The 19,210-nt window shown below is 52.1% G+C and overlaps 1 pseudogene; it reads left to right on the forward strand.

Annotated features, from left to right (window-relative positions):
• Nucleotides 1-480: 480 nt before the first annotated feature.
• LOC118919467 (immunoglobulin heavy variable 1-8-like) lies at nucleotides 481-18,596 on the forward strand (annotated as a pseudogene).
• Nucleotides 18,597-19,210: the final 614 nt, after the last annotated feature.

A 19,210-nucleotide genomic window follows, 5' to 3' on the forward strand; every position in this document is an offset into this window, starting at 1 on the left:
CAGAAGTATTTGCCAGCCCAGAGAGCAATAAAATCTCATTCAAGAGGGCATTGCTGGGCCTTCTGGGTGCCTGAATGGGAAGAGCTGGAGGACAGCGGGCTTGTTAAATTAATAGTGCAGCATATTCAGGACAATGATCCAACGATAAGACACTCCAATATGAGCCCAGCACAGGCTGAGGGAGTCCCTCGCTGCCCAAGGTGGGCTCACAGGGAGCAGCAGGTCCCCTGGTGGGGTTGTTCCACAGTGGGAGGAGCTATTTCTGCCCTGACTTCAGAGATGTGACAGAGGACAATCCTCAAACAAGAACTGGGACCTGTGTGCTCCTCACACCCCTGAATGTGGTCAGGAGCAGTGCCCACAGCCAGCTCATTCTCAGATTAGACCAGGCCTTCACTGTGAATAATTATGCATCATGAATATGCAAATTAGATGAGATGCACTAGATAGAATATGGGCATGTTTGTGCCCTGAGAGCACCACCCGAGCACCGCACCCTCCCAGCAGAGACACTGAGAGCACCGTCCCTCAACATGGACTGGAGCTGGAGAGTTCTCTTCCTCCTGGCAGTGGATGCAGGTGAGGGGCTCCCCTGTTCCTGGGCTGAGGAGGGACAGGGCCAGTCAGGGGCATGTCATCCCCTCCCATGTCCTCCCACAGGGGTCCACTCCCAGGTCCAGCTGGTGCACTCTGGTGCTGTACTAAAGAAGCCAGGTGCATCCGTGAAGGTCCCCTGCAAGGCACCCAGAGACACCTTCACCAGCTACTGTATAAGCCAGGTGTGACAGGCCCCTAGACAAGAGCTTGAGTGGATACGATGGATTGGGAAGCATTCAAAAGAGTATCATCCTGTTATAAGGACTGACATGTAAACCAGAGGAATAGGATCGACCGTGCAGAAATAAGTCCATACTTCTCTGGCCAATTAATCTTGTCAAGGTTGCTGGCAACATGAAATGGGGTATCCCCAGCAAATGGTGGTGTGAAAACTAGATTTCCACGAGGAAACAATGAAACTGTACCGACCTCACTACATATACAAAGACCACCTAAACTGCTTTGAGGAGCTGAATGTAAAACCGAACACCCTGAGATCCCTGCAGGGGAGCGTGAGAGCAGCTCTTCATGACCCTGGATGTGTCACGTGGTTCTTCTTATGACACTAAGAGCAGCAAAGAAAGAAGAGCTACCTTGGCATTCATCAAAACTACATACATTTGTCATTAAAGGACATTAGTAGGAATGTGAAAAGACACTCAACAGAATGAAATAAAAGATTTGCAAACCTGACAAGAGTCCAGTGTCCAGAATACACAAAGAGCACTTACTACCAAACAAAAGCATGGTAAGACACCCACATTTAAACAGGGAGGCAGCAAAGGACTTGAATGAATTTTGGTCCAAAGAAGATATACAATGAGCAACACGCAAAGGAAAATATGCTTCACAGCATCAGATCTTAGGGAAAAAGAAACTGGAAAACCATTATGTACCACTTCCAGGCAGCTAGATGGCTATGATAAACAGAAGAGAAGTAAGGGTGTGGGGACGTGGGAGCCCTCACGGTACTGGGGTGGGGATGTGAAAAGATGCTGGGCACTGTGGAGAACAGACAGAAGGTCTTTGAAATGTAACAGACAGGATGAGCACACCAACAGCACTTCTGCTGTGACATGTACACGGAAAAGGATGGAAACTGGGACCCAAACAGACATGAATAAATGCATATCCACTGCAGCAGTATTCACAACAACCAGAGGGGTTGAAACGGTGCACATGTTAAACTGTGGATGAATAAATGGTGGAACATCCTTACTGTGGAATATTTTTCAGCCAACTAAGGAATGATTTACAGACACAAACTACAAGGTGGATGAACTCTGAAACCTTGATGGTTACAGACACAAAATGCCCAGAGGATATGATTCCACTCGTGTGAAATACGCAGTACAGGCGAGTCCACAGGACAGAAATCAGGCTGTGCGGCCAGGTATGGAGGTGAGAGGAACAGGAGGAAGGGGCTTGTGGGACAGTTTTCTTTTGGGGAGATGAGAAGGTTTGGGGCCTGGACAAGGGAGATGGTTGCACAAGGTTGATAATGACTTAATGCCGCTCAAGTGTTCAGTTTTAAAAAAGTTAATTTTATGGTAAGTGTAGTTCACATCCAATTCAAAAAGAGACTCCTGTGTGTTTTCGTAGCTCCCCTACAGGTCTCAGTCACACATTCTGCCAGTGAAGACTGTCCACTGCACGTGTGGAACACAGAGCGCTCACCCCTCACCTGTGAAAGGACATCTTGCTTACCTCCTGTTTCAGCCCTTACGAATGGAGTAACGATAATCATTCCCGTGTAGTTTGTGTGGACAGAATTTCTCATGACAGGTCGGTAAACACTCAGGACCATGACTTCTGGTTCATAGGATAAAATGATGCTTAGCTTTGTAGAAAACTGCCTTACTGGGCTCCAGAGTGGCTGTGTAGATTTTCAAACTCACCACCACCAGGTGAGCCTGTCAGCTGTTCTGTATTCATGTCAAACTTGGTATTATAAGGACGTCCATTTTAGCCATTGTGTTAGGCCTGTATAGCAGGAGATAGGGGTGAGGAGGAGGGGAGTGGGTTTGCTCTGATCCTGATGTTCTCAGAGGTGTGGACACCATGCCTGTGCCTGCCCCTCAGAAGAGCTGCACACAAACACCCTCACTCTCCTGAAAGTCTGCATTATGACCCTCCCTGGAGGGGAGTGGGTGCACACAGAGGCCCAGGGCTTGATACAAGGACAGGCTCTAGAATCCCATGTAAAACTCTTCTCCTTCCTGCACACATTGAGTGAGTCCAGGAGGCCACTCCCCTCAGCACCCCCATAAATGCTCACCAGCAATTTCAATCCTGGTCCCAGGTGTGGGGAGGATTACAGTGTCCCCTCTGTCTGCTGCCTCTCCAGAAGGCCTGTGTCAGAGCCTGTGGAAACTGAGGCACAGCACTGGTGTTATGGGACTCATGGTGACTGCCCTTGCCCCTAGAGTCCTATCCTAGCTGAGGCTGAAGTATTCACAGTGGGGCTGGCTAACCGTTTCAGATAATGGTCTGTCAGAACTGAACTAGGGTTCTGGATAATCCTTCACCATTCTCTCTACTGGATTCTTGCTAAATCTGACACTGCAGAGACGAAGGCTGTGCCTGGAGGGCAGGCCTGCTTGGAGAGGGCACACCCTCAGCCCAGTGCCCAGGACCCGTGCTGAGCTCCAGTGTGACACCTCTGATCTTTACCCACCACCCAAGGCCTAAACAGGAAGTACAAGTTTGAAGTCCTCTTTTGCAAAGGAAATTGACATTGTAGAGAAATTTCAGGTGGTTATGGAAGAGGGATCTGTGGAAGCCTCTTCCGGCTGAGAGACCACCATGTTCACCACAGGGTAATGCTTGTTTACCATGTCTCCTGCCTCAACCTGTAATCCTCCCTGCCCTGGGATCCCCCTACTCCTGAGCTATGCTAAGGTGACACATGAGTCTCCATCAGGCTGCCGTGCAGGCTCCCTTCGTTGTGGACACCTGTGTGTGTGGCTGTGAATGTCCACCAGTCTCCAAACACCTGTGCACAAACACTATGAAGGGTTCTTACCTGTGCCTACCTGGTGGTCATCAGACAGACAGGCAGCCTCCAGGGAGCCACCAATCAGGAGAACAGGTGGCTAGAGCATCAGATGCACATGCAAAGGACTGGGAAGGGGCTGGGCTGCAGGCTGGCAGAGTGGGCCTGTCGGGAGTGACCGTGGAGGCCTTTCCCTCCATGTGGGCTGACCTAAGGTTGTGTCCTCAGGAAGAAGGGGGCATCCCAAGGCGCTGTGGGATGCGCTCTACAGACTTTGTAAAGGCTCCCAGCACCGAAGCTGAGGCCCCAAGCGTAACATTACTCCATTTCCGCATCAGACAGAAATCTTCTCCCTAATTTAAGGGGACACTGCAAGAGTGTGGATGGGTGGACAGGACAATCTCTAAGCATTATTATAAGGGCTGCCACTCAGTCATTTGGGGTCAGCTTGCAGGATCACAGGAGGGTAGAGAAATGGAAGCCAACTGCCCTTAACTTGCAAACTGAGCCTCTGCAAAAGCTAACGTGTGACTCACAAGCCCACTTCTGAGCAGCTTGAAGTCCTCCTGATACCTTGCCAGCAACTGTGTCTCCCAATTTGCACCCAGATATCTGCAGGTAAGATAGAAGCCAGGACATTGAAAAACAAGTTGTCCTTTTGTGAAAGAAAAATGAAAACTTGGACACCGATCTAGAACCCAAAGTGGGTCTGACCCCATCCATGGAAAACACCCATCTACTGGTGGGTCAGCCACCCTTGGATGCATCCCAGAACCACGAGAAACCTAAAATACACTGGGACTGGACTTCTTAGTGGACAAGGTCTGACCCTATCATCTACTCAGAGGATGTGTCTCTGCCTCAATCCTCCAATTCTATTCAAGCTCTCGGGTCCCTGGCCACCCCGTGCCCCTGCCCATCATCCCAGGCCTTCCTAACCCTCACTGAGCCTTCATGGTTTCTGCCTCCTCAGCAGCCAACCTTGCAGGTACAGGTGTGTTGTGCAAGTGTAACAACACTGTACAATGAAACAACAAAGGAGTTCCTACTTCTCTGCTCTCAGACCAAATATCCAACTTTCCCTAACGGAGCCCATCTTGATGTAAAGTGCTCTGAATATGGTGCTCTCTGGGAACCATGTGCCATCCAATTTCTGGGTCTCCAGCAAACAGGTCAGGCTTGCAGGGCCCAGGCACACAGCCTGGGAAGGGGTGGTCCTCAGAACCAGCAGCCAAATATGCCTCTCTTGGTGCAGAGTGAGCAACTAAGCCTGTGGTAGACTGTCTAATACAACAGTGTGCACAGATGTACAGGTGTAATTCCTCACCTGGTACACCCAAGTCCTGCAGTATGGAATAGGGAAGTTTGAGTCACAGATAAAAGCCTTATGAGCTTTTCAATCAATGCATGAAAAATATTTGACAAAATACAACATTCTTTCATGATAAGAACCCTTGACAACCAGGGTATGGCAGGAATATTAACCAAACAGAGGCCAAATTAGACCAGTGCACAGCTGACATCATACTCAACAGTGAAAGGTTGCATGATTTCCTCTAAGGTGAGAAGTAAGACAAGCATCCCCTACCACTGCACACATTCCATATACTCTGGGATTCAATGCCCCACATGAGGCGAGCAGGCAGGAAAAAGGCACAGAAGGCATCCATACCGGGCAGGAGGAGGGGGCACTTTCTGCTCGGGGTGTGACCTTGCATGTAGGAAACCCTGAAGACCCCACCTATAAACTGCTGGGCTGACGGACAGAGGATGGAAAGCTTCAGGATACAATATAAGCATACAGAGCTCAGCGCATTTCGGTCCAAAACAGTAAATGACAAGAAATAATCAAGGAAAACAATTCCCTCTGTGACAGCATCAAACACAGGGACACAGTTCAGATAAATTCAATCAAGGGAGGATTCACACAGCAAAATGCAGGATTGAGGAGAGAAACTGCAGAAGCACAAAGAAATGGAAGCTCCCCACATTCGTGCACATGAGAGTAAATATTGTGGAAATGTCCCCACGTCACCAGCCATCTTTAGGTTCCCTACCGAACCCCTATGCAGTCGCCATGGAAACCTAATGACATTTTTTACATAAATTAATGTATCCTCAAATTCATTTATAACCACGGAAGACCACAGAACAGTCCTGGGGAAGAGCACAGTTGGAGGACTAACTCTCCCTGACTGTAAACGGCCCTCAAAGCTGCTGCACGCAAACCCCGTGGTGGCGGCGGGGACACCGTCACCCAGCCCAGTGGGACAGGCGGAGATCCAGGAATGACCCCACGTGGATGGGTTCAAGCGGTACTGATGTAAGCCCAGGGCCCTCAATGGGGAAAGGCCGTGGGTACTGCCTCCCTGCTGTATTGGAGGTTTGGCTTCTTCCTGCAGACAATCCCACCCTGCCCATGTCAGGTCCGTGTTGTGGGGTCTGTGTGAACCCAGCTAGGCCCATGTGAAGCACATGGGTGCAGTGGCTCCCAGGGCTGATGTGTGTCTCTTCTGGGGCCTCCAGAGGGCTTGGGAAACCCCAGTGATCTCCGTGCCTGTATCCTGATTGGCTATTGTCCCCTTATGTTCTCCTTTGCAGTATGCATGCCAGCTCTGATAGACTCCAGGGCCACAGTCACTTGCAGTGGTTGACCGGGTACAGGCTGGACAAGAGGAGCCCCTGATGTGTTGACTGAGCCTGGTTCCCGGGGTGGGTGTGGGATCCTGGGACTGGGTGAGGCCTTGTCGGGTTCCTGTCCTCCAAACTGCTAGTGCCCATGGGCCCATGCCATCCATGGATTCAGGGTGTTTCTGTCCCTCCCTACTGTGCCCTCCACAGCCCTAGGGCTTCTCCCTCTGTGCCCTCAGCTCCCAACTTGGAGGCCTTCCCTAAAAATCATGTCTTCTGTGCCCAGTGAAGGAGGGGATGTGGTTCTCAGCAGGACTGTGGGGCTGACCTCTGGTCCCTCCAGATCCTACTGGTCCCCCAGCACAGGAAGCGGTTTGATGGCTCCCTGAAGGCCGGGTCGTCATCTCCATAGTGGACATGGGTGGGGGGCTGCATGCATTTATGCAGGGGTTGTTCATCCTCTTTCTCAGCCTGAATCCCTGGGGAGGGCAGCTTTTTGTGGTTTGTCTCCAACCTAGAGGAAAGGGGTTCAGGAGGATGGGGAGACATTGTGTGGCCATGGAGTATTTCCCATGATAACACCTTCACCGCACTTTGTGTCCAGACATCATGCACATTACCAGCTTTACCTGTAATAGTCTCTATGCCACTCAGGACCCTCTGCACCAGATAAGGTCATTTTCTGCCCAAATGGTTATTATCTGAAAGACAAGAAGTAACAAGCATTGGCAAGGATGTGGAGGAAAGTGAACCATCACACACTGTTTGGGGGAATGTAAATGTGTGCAGGGACTACGGAAACAGCAGACGATCCTCAAAAACATAAAAATACAAATGCCATTAAACCAGTAAATTCCCTTCAAAGAGTTTACTGGTAGCAAAGGAAACCACTAACTCAGGCCACCCTATGTTCTTTACAGCATCATTTACAACAGCCAAGATACAGAAGCAACCTAAACATCCTCCAGCAGATGGACTGATAGGGATGATATGACACATACACCCAAGGGAATGTTATTCAGACACACAAAGAATGACACCTGCCATTAGTGACAACATGGGTGGACCCTGAGTGCATTATACAAAGTGAGGTAAGTCAGAGAAAGACAAAAGCCATACGACTTCACTTATATAGTGGATGAAAAAGCAAACAAATCAGAAATAGACTCAGATAAAGGGAACAAACTGTGGTTCCCACAGGGAAAGTGCTGGGGAAAAGGTGAGACAGTAGAACGGCGGAGACTGCCAGGGATACAGTAAGTCAGTCACTGAGATGAAAGTATCTGACAGGGGACACAGGCAATAACACTGTGACCACCTTGCATGGGGACGGACGGGCAGCAGCTTGCAGGTGAGCGTCAGGGGGTGCATGTGCTGCCCAATCCCCATGTCTTACACCGGGCACACCGTTGCCATCAGCCACACGTCACTGAACAGAAGTAAAAGGACAAGGTGTGCTCTACAGGGTCTCTCAAGGGCTCCTTCGGCTACAACGACGATGCTTAATAAACACAGCGACCGAGTTTTCTTCACAAGCATTTATGATAAACAAAATAAGCCTGACCACAAATGAATATGTGACGTGCCTCCACTTTTAAAAATGCACAGAAGGAAAAGTACCCTGAAGCAGCACAGGGAAGATCAGTCTCTATGCTGGGACAGGGTGCAGAGGGGACAGGAAGGGGCATTTCAGGAGAACTAGGGGAGTTTGAGGGGATTGATGTGTTCGCTCCTGATAATGCTGATGCTCATCTCAGCATGTATCAAATGCACATTCCAAATATGTCAGCTTATTGTACATAACTCATGCCTAATTAGAGTGACTGCATATAAAGAAAAGGGATATGTGTCAGGGAAGGGCTGATAGTGAAATGTTAGAGAATCTCCAAAATTAATCTGCATAAAATACCAGTCAGAGCAAAAGCATCATGTCCTCATGACAGTAAGGGGGACTGCAAACCCCATGAGATGCCTCCAGCTCAGCCCTGAGCTGGCGCAGGGAAGCAGTCAGGCCAGTGGGGAGGCTCTCAGAGCCAGACCCTGGGGTTCAGGCTCACCTGAGGGTCATACTGTATGCTTCACAAGCTCTCTGCTATTCAGGTGTAGCTTCTCATCTCTAACATGGGGTAACACCTATGCACACTATGCTCCTTTGTGATAAAAAAAATAACACAGGAGTGATAAATGTTCCCTCTAGGAAAACTACAAAATGAATAATCACATTATGTGAAATGTGATAAATGCCACCAAATCCAAGGCTCTGATCCTGTTGTGGGGCTCACCCACTCCATAGACATCCAGCCCCAGGCTGCTATAGAGTCAGAGCTCATGCAAATGGGGTCCTCCCTGTGCTGATGTAAAGCAGCCCAGCCCTGACCCTGCAGATCTGGGAGAGGAGCCCCAGCCCCAGGAGTGCTGGGTGTCCCCAATATGTCATCAGGACTCAACACACAAGGCTCACCATGGAGTCTGGGCTGAGCTGGGTTCTCCTTGCTGCTCTTCTAGGAGGTGATTGATGGGGAACAGGAGACCCAGGGGTGTGGGTGGAGGTGAGTGGGGGAAGCAGTGTACATGTGACAGGTGCCTAACCAGGACATCTCTGTGTTTGCAGGTGTGCTGAGTGAGGTGCAGCTGGTGGAGTCTGATGGAGGCTTTGTGCAGCCAGGGGGTCATTGAGACTCTCTTGTGCAGCCTCTGGACTCACCTTCAGTGGATATGATATGATATGAGCTGGGTCCACCAGGCTCCAGGGAAAGGCCTGCAGTGGGTCTCAGCTATTAGTAATTGTGGAAGCACTTACTACACTGACTCCGTGAAGGGCCGGTTCACCATCTCCAGAGAAAATGGCAAGAACACTTTGGATCTGCAAATGGACCGCCTGATAGTCGAGGACTCAGACCCGTATAACTGTGTGAGAGACACAGTGAGGGAAAGTCAGTGTGAGCCTAACAGCAACATCTCTGCAGGGGCACAGGCCGGGTAGGGCAACAGTGGTTTCAGGACACCAGGGTACTCAGGATCCAGTGCAGGTTCAGCCGCAGGAGCTGGTATAAAGGGAAGGGAAGGGCTTCCCTTATTTTCACATAAGTCACATAAATCCACAAAACAGGCTCATCTGGCCTCCGCAACTCAGCCCACACCCCCAGGAGCCCAGCTGCCAGCAGAGCATGATGTGCAGGTGGGTGTCAGGCAGCAGAGGCCTCCTGAATCCACAAGAAGAAAGGACAAGCCCCCATGGGGTCACTGTCCACCGCAAGCTCAGAGCATCCATGTAGGGGACACCACACAAAGGTAGGCTGACCCGAGTAGCCCACATGGACGTGGAGCATTGTGATGCAGGACACACCCTCCAGGGGACATAAATCCTGCATCACCTCCATCCGCGGGTGTGGCGAGCAGGGAGGCCTGTCTGCAGGGCAGAAGTGGTTTCATGGAGCCAGGACTGGAGGCTGGTTCAGGGGTTACTGTGGGTCAGGGAGGTCAGGGGTGTGGGTCCTGCTCCCAGGAGGGGCTTCTGCAGGGTATTCCATCTCCCACCTGCATGCGAGGAGGGAAACCCGGCTTCCTATCAGATTCCCACATGTGGGAGTAGGGAGAATGGGGGGAATGAGAGTTGGGGCCGGGGGTTGCCTTCTATGTTTTGGGGTGATGCGAAGAGCAAACAAGGCAGCAGGAGTCGTTACCGAGTGAGCTCAAAGAGGCCCCTTCATTCTGCAGAAGTCGATGTGCGGTAAAGCACGGGTGCCCCCTTGTGCGCCTCTGAGTATATCCAGAGCGTTTCTGGTTTGTAAAGTCACCTTCCGCATCTGGGTGACGTCATCTAGCAATAGGGCTGGCGAGGACTTTGTTACATTCACAGCACAACATGCTGTGCCAGGGCATCCATTTGTAGTTCTACATTTATAGTGCCAGCTCCTGGAAGGAAGATAGCCAGGGGGTAAACCACCAGGCTGTCCATTTGGGATGATGCCAGCAGGAATGTACAGCATCCCAGTTACGTGTGGGCCATGGCAAGGTTTGTAGTATCTGTCCTGATATGTTGGGGTGGCCCCATGTACAACGGCCCATCCAGTTTGCAGGGAGATAGGACCAGCCATATTCTCCACATATCCAAATGGTTTCCCCTGGCAGGGGGTCAGTCGGCACAGTGCCCACATGGGTGTAACCATCCCACCAGTGCTTAGGGGTGTGAATACCACTGACATTGGCACACAGTTCTCTGGGTAACCAGCCAACCATGAGACTGGGTATGGAAACCTGCTGTTCAGTGCACAGCGGAGCAATGGTTTGCAAGGTTACACGTGTACTAGACATCTGTCCCCACCCATTATACATGGTCCCCTCCCAGGCAGTGTGTGCTGACTGCCGAATCAACTGCCCAGTCACACACTGTTTTGCTTCACCTTTGGCATCACTGTGATTCCATGCTCGAGGGCGTTCCCACGCAGACAGGTTTAAGGGAGCAGTTTTCCACAGCAGGCCGGCAGTGATTTCCTGGGGCAGTTCCATACACACCCAGCAGTGGGAGGCACTATGTACCTGGGCAAAAGTGTGGGCCCCTGCCACCATGCTATTGCTCTCTGTCAGCCTGGGCAGAAAGGCAGGGCAGACAACAACACCGTCAACGGCAAGTACCAGAACTCCGGGAGGGTACAGGTTACCTTGTCATCTTGTGACAAAACAATCGCAGCCTCAGTGGCTTTCCTGGTCTGTGATACCAGCCCACAGTGCCCAAGGACACTGGCAGAGCATCAGGTTCAGCCTTCAACAGAAATTGTGGTATTAGCCACACTCACACGGCTGAAGTCCCTGCCGGTATGGCTGTTGCCCCCTCCGGCAAGGAGGCAGTCCATTTTAAAGGCTACCTTCCTATCCATGGGGTAACTTGTGACCCATGGGTCAGCCCTCCCCCCATACCTCATACAAGGTGACCCATGAATGTCTTTCAAACACCAAGGTCCACGGCCACGGCCACACCTCTGACCAGCCAGGAGACAGCATACGTGGGGCAGAATGGAGTGATGTTTCTTCCAGAATCTGTGGCTACAACTCACTGGGGCCTTATTTCAAATATTTCAAGATGTATGGGCAAGCCACCACCGACCTCCCTGTGGGGCTTTCCCTGTTTTCCCTGGTTGCTCACTCTGGACTCATACCAGAACTATTCCTGTAAGGGCTGAATGGTGACGGCCACCCAAGTCAGTGGGTGGCCCTTTGCAGGTCCATCTGTATACCAGGCGTCCACTGGTGGTGTCCCTGTCCCCTCCTTGCTACAGGCAAGAGCTTCACCCACTGCATCCATGCTAACTGTTTCAGTCCCTCTTGCATAGGTACCTGATGACGATGCGGGTAAAAGGAAGTGCATTGAGCACATGCTTGCACCGTTTGTTTTGCTTCAGCAAACGACAGCAGATTGTTACACCTCTGGGCAACTTTACCCATGTTACTAGGGCCTACATGCCGTAGTTCTTATGCAACCATTGCCCCATGTGTGTAGGGGGCATTCCTGGAGCATACGAGCCCTGGCCAAGGCATTGGCCACATCATTCACAGGACTTAGTGCTGGGTGGTGTCCTGACACGCATGTATTAGGGGCCCTTCCTTTAACCCATGGGTCCACAGGTCCTTCCACATCGTTTGTCCCCACAGTGGGTGAAGGCCAATTCCACAGGCCTGTGCTGCCCACTGAGGCAGCCAGACAGTGAAGCCCCAAAACCCAGCCCAACATTCTGGGCAAATGGTTATCTGCCCTGATCCCCTTGTCAAAACAAGCCACATCGCCTGTAATTCAGCCCATTGGCTGGATCGCCCTACTCCAGACTCATACCAGAACTCTTCCTGTGAGGGCTGAGTGGTGGCGGCCACCCATGTCGGTGGGTGGCCCTTTGCAGGTCCCTCTGTGTACCAGGCGTCCACTGGTGGTGTCCCTGTCCCCTCCTCACAGGGGCACAGCGTTGGTGCTTCCACACTCAGTGAGGTGGGTGCGGGTCCAACCACAAAAGTTAATGGTCCCAGACTTGCTGCGATTCCTGTGAAAGGGCTTTTAGAGAATCTAGCCGGTTGTTCTAAGTAGGTTCCCCATTGGTCAGGGTGGGTGTCTGGGCAGCCCCAGTCCGGGAAGCTGTGGCGCAGGCTCGCACCCACCCCTCAGTTGGAAGGGCAGTAACCACCTGTACTGCTTGCATTCCCGTGACTCCTTCAGGAGCCAGTAAGGCCGCATACACGCTGCCAGCTGTTTTTCAAAGAATGAATGGAGAATCTCAGTTCCTTTTTACAACTGAGGCTAAAACTATTGGGGCTTTGTGGGCCCTGTGCTTCTCCCATAATCCCCACCCGTACCCATCCGTGCTGGCAGACACCGTCAGCAGGAACGGTCTGGACGGGTCAGAGACTCACAGCGCCTGGGCCTCAGCCACTGCTGCTTTTGTCTCAGCAAAAGCCTCTTCTATCTGTGGTGCCCAATCCCATGTTTCCCCTCGCTTAATAATGGATGCAGTGGCTTCAGCAGCATGGCTAAGTGAGGGATAAACGTTCCCCAATACCCCAACAGACTTACATATGTTTGTAGCTGCCTAACATTTTCTGGGGGGTTACTCTTGTATTTTATCAATCACTGCTTCAGGTAGTACTTTTGTCTTACCCAACCGGACACACCCAAGAACTTGACTGAGTAACCAGGTCCCGGCACCTTGTCCTTGTTGACGGCCCGTCCCCAGCCCTGGAGGGCCTGGTACAAACTGCGAGCTGCAGCTTCTAGATCTGGGGGAGAATCAGAAGGCAACATTCTGTCATCTACATAATGGAACACCTGAACCGAGGGTGGAGGGGACCAGGTGGCCAGGCCACTAGCTACCAAACCATGACACAAGTAGGACTGTGCAAGTATCCTTGTGGGAGGACAGTGACTGTCTACTGCCGGCCCTCCCACATGAAGGCAAACTGATCCTGGCTTTCTGGTGTAATGTCAATGGAAAAGAAGGCACTAGTCAAATCCAACACAAAGTGATAAGTCCCCAACGTCACAGTCAGTGTATCCGTCAAGTCAGTAGTGTGTGGTTCTGCAGCGTGCAGCAGGGAGTCACTTTATTTAGTTCCCGATAGCCCACAGTCACTCTCCAGGTGACGTAATCTTCTTCACAGGCCACACGGGTGAATTCAAAGGGCTGTGTGCCAGGCGGATGATGTGTACTTCCTCCAAGAGCCACCTGTATCCGCTAGTGCCAACACCTGCTGTCCATTGTATGGGGCAAGTTTGACAAATAGCCTCCGGTGTCCGCTGTCTCACAGGCTGGGTGCCTCAGCCCCATGCCTAGTGGTGGAAGAGATCAGTGTGCAAGGCACGGGTTCCTGGTCCACCACAGGGCTCGCCCGCACCTGCTTCTAGGCACTGGGCAATGGCGTTGGTCTGGACGCAACGGCTCCCAAGGTCCCGTCAGGACCTCGAAGGCTGTCCATCAAGCTCTCATGAGCCAAAGCAGCAGCCAAAGGCCAGTGCACACCTGTCTGCGGCTCACTTCCAGCGGTCCAACCGCGGCTGTCTTACTTATTTTTTCCTTGTGCAACTTCACCGCGGTAGTTCTCACTTTGCTCGCCTGAGGGCGCTTTATTTCGACGTCTCCCAAGTGAGCTAACGTGGACACAGCTTTGTATTCTTACAGCTGTCCCCTCACAGTCACAACAGCCAGGCAGGCACAGATTAACACAAAAGCTGCTTACACTGTTTGGCCACATTCTGCAATTCCATGGCCATGTATGTCGTTAGTCGTGTAGCTATCCCGGGGCCACCTGGCTGTGCCCCTGTCCCTATGGGTTCCTGCATCTCCACACGTTGCCACACTGCGGGATGAGCATGTAAAGCCAATGATGCTGTGCCGCCCTCCGGGCTTCCGGCTGGTGATGAGTACGGGGCAGGACTCACCGATCTCTGTAACACACATTCGGCGGTGCCAGCCGCGCCCCAAGTCCCCCTCCTCCTGTGGGAGACTGCTCTCGCCGCTGCAACTCTGTAGTTTCATGAGAGGCATGGCAGATGGCCATCAAGAACATCCACGCCACTCGCCCAGCCGACTCCCAGGGGACCAGAGGAACTAGGGACTCTAGAGTCTCCACGGCATCTATACAGTGCCTGTGGTCAGCTATACACACTCCCAAACCTCGGCACTGCCCAAGTGGTCAAGTACGATGCCACCAGGTACCAAACAGAGGATGGGAGCCACATCTCCTCCACACATACCTCCGTGTCCAAGGAAGCAGATGGAGTGCTGCCTTTGCAACCGCCTTCCTTGTTCTGATCATAGCGCCAAGTGTCAGGATCTGGGGGGAGCCTTTGAGGTTTTGGGGCAACACAAAGAGCAAAGAGGGCAGCGGGAGTCACCATGGAGGGCGCTCAAAGAGGCCACTTTTTTCTGCATCGAGCTGTACTTCTTATGCTGCTACAGTGCTAATTCATGGTTACATAAGCGTTGAAGATGCACATGTGTGTGGCCTTCGTGGCCAGATGTCTGTCCTTCAAGGCCCTTATCTAGCTCCTTTCCCATGGGTACAACAAGCTGTATTTTCAGGTTTCTCAAGGCCAGACTTATCTAGCTCCATGCAAGGCCAGACATATTCGGGCTAAAGCAGCAGACAGCTGTTCTCATAGGACACTAGGGAAAATGGGGGGCTGGGTTATTCCTACAATGATCCGTCAACAGCCTGAGTCTACAGGAAGTATGTTCATATGTCAGCAAGCGATAATAATAGCAAAGTAATACTAATAATGCAATTGTCCAGGGGTTAGTTCAGGATCCGTGTGGAAGCTGTCTACTCCACAAGGTCATGACTCAGTTATGAAACAGATGCATCAGCCTTGTGAGTCCAAAGATCAGAAGCTTCTAAGGATCCGTGAGATTCCTCAGCTGACGGGCTCTTTCAGGGCAGCCTTCTGGTTGTTGGAATTATACATTGATTCTTCAGGGGTTGCATCAGCTGATAATTGCAACTGCCCAAGATTTGCTCTTTGAAGCCTAATGGCCAACATGCTGTGTTAGGAGGCGGAGCCTTTGGGAGGCACTCAGGTCAGGAGGGGGAGACTCTTCAGGTCATGAATGGGATCAGGGCCCTCATGAAACAGCACTGAGAAGGCTCCCCTGTCCCTCCCTCAACATGAGGTCACAAGAGGGACAGCCCGCCAGGGAGGAGGTTCACCCAAGTCACCCAGGACTCAGGAGCTACAGCCCCACAACTCTGAGAAATAAATTCCTGCTGTTTATCAGCCACCCAGTCTGTGGGTCATCATTACAGCAGTCAGAGCAGAGGATGACCCTGGTGAGCCGTGACACAACACACTCTCCAGTTTGCACTGCTGCATTACTATTTAACATTCCAATAAAACCCCTTCAGTGAGGTTAGAGGATTCTCTCTGATGCTCCTCCCAGGGCACAGAGTGATCTGCTCACCTGGAACAGAAGCTGCAGGAGTACAAGGAGCAGGAGCCTTTTCAGGGGATGGTCATACACGGTGGGGGCACAGAGGGCTTTGGTATGGGGAGGACAGTGCCTGGGCCCCACCCACCCTGGTGTGGGCCTGCCATACAGGGCTTCCAAGTTCTCAGATGTTATCCACACACCCACTCATGGCTCTGATGGGAGGAGAGGACTGATCCCTGAGAAATCCCTGAGACCTCCTCCAGGCAGACCCTCAGGGAAGGACTCTCCGGACCTGTGTTCTGGGGAGGGAGGGGATTCCTCCCTGCTCTGGACCCACCATCATGTGATGACACCTGTGGGGTGAATAATACTGAACAGGGTTGTGTTTCCCAGAAACGTACTGGGGACCCTGCATTGAAGGATGAATTTGGGGGCAGGGGACGTGCTCCATGGAGCAGAATTGTGAGGGTCACAGCCCAGAGCGTTTCCTCTGGGTCCTACTGTTTTATTATGAAGACATAATGCCCTCCACACACATGAACAACCCAGTGAGATCAGAGCAGATTATGGTGCAAATGCTACAGGAAACAGATGTGATCTGCAGAAGGGATCTTGGGAACACTGAGAAACAACAGTCACACCAAATCAGGGAAGGGATAGCTGTGCTGTTCTGACATCTTCAGCTTCAAGACTGAGCTCAGGACCTTTCCCAGGCCTCAGACACTTTCTCTCTCTGCCAGAGGTTCCCTGTCCTCATGGGAATTGTGGGGCATCAGGTGTGTCCCAGGCTTCCACCAGACACACAGACCAGGAGTGAGGAGGTGGGGGTCCCACAGAGACCTGGCTGGTGCTGTCCTTGCGGACAAAGCAGGGAGTCTGATGCTGAGCCAGATGCCAGGCCTGAGGCCCATGGACTGGGGTTCAGAATGGAGGTGACCAGCAGGGAAGAGCCCCCAAGACGGACAGATGTGAGTCCCTCACAGTGTCCAGGAGTCCTGCAGAAGCCGGGCACCCCTCACGAGATGGACTCACTCACCTGCCCCAGCTGACCCTCCCCTCAGGTGCCCCGACAGAGCAGCCTCCCTTGAGTCATCTGGAGTGGAGCTGCCTCACCCTCACCCTCCAGGGTCTCCCCTTCAGGCCTGGGTTGCAGGGGACACAAGGCTGCTGTGTACTGACTGGGCCAGGAAGGAACAGGGCCCTTATCTATTTGAGGGACATCGTGTCCCTCTCTCCCTGGGCGTCTGCAGGGTCCCAGGTGCTGCAGGAACAAACACACGGACATGAACGTCCTAATCTGTGCTTTGGAAGGTTCACTGTGGTTCTGATGGAGAGAGGAAGTCACTGTCCCCAGGCCTAGAGTTAGTGTGGGGTCACTTCCCTTGTGCTAGACACAGGGTTGGGTAAGTCTGGAGTCAGCAAGAACATCGCTTTCTATCTGTGTGTGGGGGGGGTGTCTGTGTCTGTAGGCATGAAGTGGGCTCATGTATGAGGTCAGTATGTGCAGATCCATTCAGGTGGTACCTTGTACAGAGGAGCCTCAAGGAGACTCTAGGCCCCAGAGCCCTGAGGGTCTGCATTCACCATGAGTGTGGACTGTCAGGGCCTCCAGAAGCTCCAGGGAAGGGGCCCCCTGGGTGGCATGAAGCCCCCCTGGTCTCTGAGCAGAGCATGTGTATTTAGGATGGTCCCCTCACTGTCTCAGGAGACTATGTCCATTCATGTGTCTCCTGAATGAGCACCTGAGGGAGGACACAGCCACTCACACTGGACTAGAGGTGCTGAGGGAATTGGGCTGGGGGCCCAGACAATATGTGCCCTGCAGGACAGGGGCTGGGTTGCAGGTGGCGCTGGCTCCCCAGGACAGGCCTGCAGCCCTGGAGCAGGTGCAGGGAGTGAGAAGCCCTTCCCTCCTGGGGCCTGGCACTGACTTCCTACAGAATCTAACCCAATTTAAAGATGCACACAGACACCTGGTGTCAGTTATAAATACCCTCTTCTTTAAGAAGTGTTTACCTAATGTGATAAGGCAATGGAGAGCCACCGCAACGCAGGCATTTCCAGGGTTTCTGGAAATCTGAGTAGGAAGAGCTGCAGGATGGGGAGGGATTATTAACTGACTGGTGAAGCATTGAGAGACAATGTGATCCCAGGAGAAAGACGGTAAGATTTCAGAACCCAGAACAGGGTCAGGGGGTCTCCGTGCCATTCAAGATGGGCTCACAGGGAATAGGAACTTTGGAGGGGCTTGTCCCCCAGTGTAAGGAGCCCTGTCTACACTGAGCTCAGGGATGTGAAGGGGACACATATCTGCAAACAAGGATGGGGATTTCTGCTCCTCAACCCCCATGGTCCCTTTGTTCACTACCTGCTGGTTCTCAGGTAGGACACAGCCTTCCCTATAAAGTATTCTGCCTCATGAATATGTAAATGAGCTGGGGTGCACTAGGTTAAACAGGAGCATGTCTATGCTCTGAGAGCATCACCCCAGGAGTGCACACTACAGAGCACCGCCCCTCACCATAGACTGGAGCTGGAGAGTCTCTTCCTCCTGGCAGTGGCTGCAGGTGAGGGGCTCCCATGTCCCTGGGCTGAGGAGGGGACAGCGCCAGTCAGGGGCATGTCATCCCCTCCCATGTCCTCCCGCAGGTGTCCACTCCCAGGTCCAGCTGGTGCAGTCTGGGGCTGAGCTGAAGAAGCAGGGGACGTCCGTGAAGGTCTCCTGCAAGGCGTCCAGATAAACTTTCAGCAGCTATGGTGTGAACTGGGTGCGGCAGGTCCGTGGACAAGGGCTTGAGTGGATGGGATGGATCAACCCTAGCAGTGGTGGCACAGACTATGCACAGAAGTTCCAGGGCCGAGTCACCCTGACCAGGGACACGTCCACGAGCACCGCCTTCATGGAGCTGAGCAGTCTCAGACCTGAGGACACGGCCGTGTATTACTGTGCAAGACACACAGCCTGAGAACCCACATCCTGAGCACGTCAGAAACCCTGAGGACTGGGGGTGTGCTGGGCTGAGGAGGGGACAGTGGACGATGACTCCCTGACTCCCTCATACCAGTTCAGGAAGGAGACAAAAATATAAATATGTCACAACACAACACTAACAAGAATTTTAAAAAGAACACTGAAAGCAACAGTTGCTTCCTGCCACGTGAATCTGTGGAAAGGCCAATGAACATCTCAGAGTGACTGAAATCCCTTTGGACCACTTGCTCTTTGCCTCCAGTGAACAGCTGATTTTCAAGAAATCAGAACGTTACCAGATAAATTGTCCTGCACACAAGGAAACTCTGATTTAACAATCAATTTCCTAAATCCTAAAACCGTTAGAAAATTCGGGTTTCACCCAAAAGACAATTCTCCCATAAATGTTGGATTCACCCAACCCTCCACCACACACTGTAACCTACAATGGAACTAAAAATATAAGTTCATGAATGGCTTTCTTAAATTTACCATCATGTGGCATTCTCCAGCATTTACCCAGGGGATTTGCCTCTCCCTGTCACCTCTGATGGCATTTGCATTCCTGGGATCTCTGGGCGCCATTACCACTGTGAGGACCTCTGACCA

This window comes from Manis pentadactyla, chromosome 11 (genome assembly GCF_030020395.1).
Source record: "Manis pentadactyla isolate mManPen7 chromosome 11, mManPen7.hap1, whole genome shotgun sequence".
In the NCBI taxonomy this organism is placed as follows: Eukaryota; Metazoa; Chordata; class Mammalia; order Pholidota; family Manidae; genus Manis; species Manis pentadactyla.